The sequence below is a fragment of the Cetorhinus maximus genome, unplaced genomic scaffold, assembly GCF_964194155.1.
Source record: "Cetorhinus maximus unplaced genomic scaffold, sCetMax3.hap1.1 HAP1_SCAFFOLD_570, whole genome shotgun sequence".
Classification (NCBI taxonomy): domain Eukaryota; kingdom Metazoa; phylum Chordata; class Chondrichthyes; order Lamniformes; family Cetorhinidae; genus Cetorhinus; species Cetorhinus maximus.
In genome coordinates, this window is record NW_027596512.1 from 227438 (window position 1) to 232437 (window position 5000).

The window sequence follows — 5000 nt, forward strand, 5'->3', positions numbered from 1 at the left end:
AACGTCACTGGGCTAGCGATCCCGAATGATCTGGTTTGGGGGGGGCGGGGGGGGCGGGGGGGGCGACACGGGTTCAAATCCCATCACGGCAGCTGGTGGAATTTAAATTCCATTAATAAAATCTGGAACCATAAGAGCCAGCCAGCCTCAGTCACGGCGACCATAGAACTATTATCGACCGTCGCAAAAAAACCCATCTGGTTCACAAATGCCCCTTTCGGGGAAGGAAACCTGCCCTCCTTACCCACTCCGGCCTACACGTGACTCCAGACCCACACGGCTGCGCGGTGGACTCTTAGCTTGCCCGAGTGCAGTTAGGGGCGGGTGACCATTGCTGGCCTTGCCAGTGACGCCCACATCCCCGTGAAAGGATAAATTTTTTAAAAAACGGTTGTGGTTTGGGGAGGCCGCGTGTGTCCACACCCACAGGGATACTCACATTACCCAGCCCAGCCTGCCAGGCTACCCAGTCAGCTTAAATACGTCTCAGACTTGAGCAACATTCCCAGCTGCACATTCCAGAGGGGATTAGCCAGCAAATCCTGTGACTGAGCTTCACTCCAAACTCAAGCCGCGTTCATGAGGTGTGCTCCTGAACCACAGCCTGGGGCCACATACACACGTCACTCACACACGCACTGTATGGGAGGAGGGAAAGAGAAGGGGTAGAGTGGAGCAGAGCGACAGAGAGGGGAACCCCACATCATCCAGAGCGAGTCTTTGAGATACAAATAGCGAGATTGACTGAGAGGTAGACAGATAGAGAGAGAGAGAGACAGACAATAGCCACTGGGTGAGATAAAGAGATGCAGACTGTGGTGGACCAACACACAGAACTGACGCACACAGTGAAAATTAACCCAGGGACTGACGAAAGAGACAAAATACCACACTCATTCATGCATTCTGAGGGATCCAGGCTAATGCAACACCAATACCCTTCCCAACACTCAGTAACCCTCAATTCCTTTCCGATGTGATTTCTTAAACAATCAAACTCTCTCACAAACTCACAATCTTTCCATTTACATCCAGGCAGCTAATTCCAGCACAGATCAAGGTGAAAAGGGAGGGATTATAGGAACAGGAGGAGGCCATTCAGCCCCTCCTCGAGCCTGTCACACAAGAACAGGAGGCCATTCAGCCCCTCTCAAGCCTGTAATACAGGAGGAGGAGGCTATTCAGCCCCTCTCACACCTGTTACACAGGGACAGGAGGTGGCCATTCGGCCCCTCTCACACCTGTTACACAGGAACAGGGGGTGGCCATTCAGCCCCTCTCAAGCCTGTAATACAGGAGGAGGAGGCCATTCAGCCCCTCTCGCACCTGTTACACAGGGACAGGAGGAGGTCATTCGGCCCCTCTCACACCTGTTACACAGGGACAGGAGGAGGCCATTCGGCCCCTCTCACACCTGTTACACAGGGACAGGAGGAGGCCATTCGGCCCCTCTCACACCTGTTACACAGGGACAGGAGGAGGTCATTCGGCCCCTCTCACACCTGTTACACAGGGACAGGAGGAGGCCATTCGGCCCCTCTCACACCTGTTACACAGGGACAGGAGGTGGCCACTCAGCCCCTCTCACACCTGTTACACAGGGACAGGAGGTGGCCATTCAGCCCCTCTCACACCTGTTACACAGGGACAGGGGGTGGCCATTCAGCCCCTCTCGCGCCTGTTACACAGGGACAGGAGGTGGCCATTCAGCCCCTCTCACACCTGTTACACAGGGACAGGGGGTGGCCATTCAGCCCCTCTCACACCTGTTACACAGGGACAGGAGGTGGCCATTCAGCCCCTCTCGCGCCTGTTACACAGGGACAGGAGGTGGCCATTCAGCCCCTCTCGCGCCTGTTACACAGGGACAGGAGGTGGCCATTCGGCCCCTCTCGCGCCTGTTACACAGGGACAGGAGGTGGCCACTCAGCCAAATATGCCTGTCCTGCTATTCAATGCGATCATCTCCGACCTGTGACCTCACTCCATCTACCCCGACCTTTGCCCCAAATCCCTTAATATCTTCAGTTCACAAAAATCTCTGAGATTTAAAATTAACAGTTGATCAATCGTCCTTTGTGGGAGAGAGTTTCCAAACCCCTGCCACCCTCTGTGTGTGTGTCAAAGTGTTCCCTAATCTCACTCCTCAACGCTCTGTCCCTCATTTTTAAATTCTGCCCCCTAGTCCCAGACTCCCCAGCCAGTGGGAATAGTTTGTACCTTTCGAACCCGTATTCCCAAATTACCCCTCAACTCTCTAAATTCCAGGGAATACACGTCCAATGTAGCCGCTCCTCGGGACATAACCCTTGGGAGTCCAGGTACAGGGAGTGGAGGGATGGGAGAATTAAGAGAGAGAGAGAGTGTTAAAGGTTCAAAAGTCCAAGAGGTTCTTTCTAATCCCTGGACGAAGGTCAGTGGAGAGTTGTGACCTGCTGTCAGCGGGTTGATCCACAGATCAGATACTGAAACCTCGGGGTAACTTCCTCTGATCCACATCTCCCTGTCCTTCACCGTCAGGGCAATGACTTCCCTACAGGTTGGATGCTGATGAAATCTGTGCACCACGTGGTTCTGATCTGTCTGGATATCCATCGTTGGAATTTACAATCCCCCTATCCCCCGCCCCCATGTGTGCTTATTTTTAGCACAAGGTTCCGGCTGAATTTAATGCAGTCACAACAACCACCTGCGTTTATATAGCACCTTTAATGGAACAGAATGGCTCCCCCCCACCCCCCACCCCCACCCCCAAGACCCTGCGCCGGGATGTAAATCAGGCGGAATTTTCACCCCAAGCCACGTACGGAGATATTAGGAACGCGAGGTCAAAGGCTCGGTCGGTTTAAAGGAGCGTCTTAAAAGGAAGAGAAAGAGAGAGGGAGAAAAGAGAGAGGGAGAAAAGAGAGGGGGAGAAAAGGGGAGAGAAAGAGAAAAGAGAGGGAGAAAAAAGAGAGAGGGAGAAAAGAGAGGGGGAGAAAAGAGAGGGGGAGAAAAGAGAGGGGGAGAAAAGGGGAGAGAAAGAGAAAAGAGAGAGAGAGAGAGAGAAAAGAGAGGGAGAAAAAAGAGAGAGGGAGAAAAGAGAGGGGGAGAAAAGGGGAGAGAAAGAGAAAAGAGAGAGAGAGAGAGAGAAAAGAGAGGGAGAAAAAAGAGAGAGGGAGAAAAGAGAGGGGGAGAAAAGAGAGGGGGAGAAAAGAGAGAGAAAGGAAGAGAGAAAAAGGGAGAGAGAAAAGGAGAGAAAAAAGGAGGGAGAGAAAGAGAAAGAGAGAGAAAGAGAGAGAAAGAAAGAGAGAGAGAAAAAAGGGAGAGAAAGAAAGAGAGAAAGAGAGAGAGAGAAAAAGAGAGAGAGAAAGAGAAAAAGAGAGAGAGAGAAAGAAAGAGAGAGAGAAAAAAGGGAGAGAAAGAAAGAGAGAAAGAGAGAGGGAGACAGAGAGAGAGGTGGAGAGGTTTAGGGAGGAAATTCCAGAGCTCAGGGCCCCAGGCAGCTGAAGGCACGGCCGCCAATGGTGGAGCGATGGGAATCGGGGGATGGTCAAGAGGCCGGAATTGGAGGAGCCCAGAGATCTCGGGCTAACGTATTGGTTTAAAGTCGAAGGCTCTGCATTATTATCAAGGATGGGAATTTAACTGCGCAGGGGGGCAGGGGCAGAGGTTTGGAGAAGGGGTCAAACGGGGGTTAACTATAAAGGGGTTAAACTTTAAACAGCCGAAATAAACCAGGAGACCGAGAGGCAAAAAAAACCCCAAATATTTTATTGTACAAATACAACTTATTGGTTTGAATAGTGGAAAGGGCATTGATAAAAACAATGTGTTTAAAATGCTCCAGTACCTTCTGCCTGTAACCCTGTTATTATATGCGTTAAATATACATCAACCTCATTCCGAATTCTCATCCCCTTTCTCACGTGTGGCTTACATTCGGCCGGACCTGTGAAGAGGGCTCGGAACAGCCTCAGCAGAGGGGTCAGGACTCTCTGTGGGATAGGGCAATACTGCTTTCAACACAGGGATTGCTAAGCAAGCCACGATTCACAACAGCAGCCAACATCACAGCCAGACACTTAGCAACTCTCCAGCTATTCAGCCCTGGACACCAGCCCACACCCCCACCCCCAAATCACCTTTTGTCTGCCCATCGGAAAGGAGGCCAGAATCCTCCTCAAGGAATTCCAGAGCTGGAAGTTCCAGGAACGTGTACCCAGGTCGGAACAGAAAGCGAATTTTGAGCTCCCAGTCGGCACATCTCACTGAAAATCCCACGGTTCACACCCTCCATCGGGATTGTGGACAGTGGGAGTGAACGGGAAGGGGTTTGGCTCCATTGGGATTGCGGACAGTGGGAGTGAACGGGAAGGGGTTTGGGTCCATTGGGATTGTGGACAGTAGGAGTGAACGGGAAGGGGTTTGGGTCCATTGGGATTGTGGACAGTGGGAGTGAACGGGAAGGGGTTTGGGTCCATTGGGATTGTGGACAGTGGGAGTGAACGGGAAGGGGTTTGGGTCCATTGGGATTGTGGACAGTGGGAGTGAACGGGAAGGGGTTTGGGTCCATTGGGATTGTGTACAGTGGGAGTGAACGGGAAGGGGTTTGGGTCCATCGGGATTGCGGACCAGTGGGAGTGAACGGGAAGGGGTTTGGGTCCATTGGGATTGTGGACAGTGGGAGTGAACGGGAAGGGGTTTGGGTCCATCGGGATTGTGGACAGTGGGAGTGAACGGGAAGGGGTTTGGCTCCATTGGGATTGTGGACAGTGGGAGTGAACAGGAAGGGATTTGGGTCCATTGGGATTGTGGACAGTGGGAGTAAACGGGAAGGGGTTTGGGTCCATTGGGATTGTGGACAGTGGGAGTGAACGGGAAGGGGTTTGGGTCCATTGGGATTGTGGACAGTGGGAGTGAACGGGAAGGGGTTTGGGTCCATTGGGATTGTGGACAGTGGGAGTGAACGGGAAGGGGTTTGGCTCCATTGGGATTGTGGACAGTGGGAGTGAACGGGA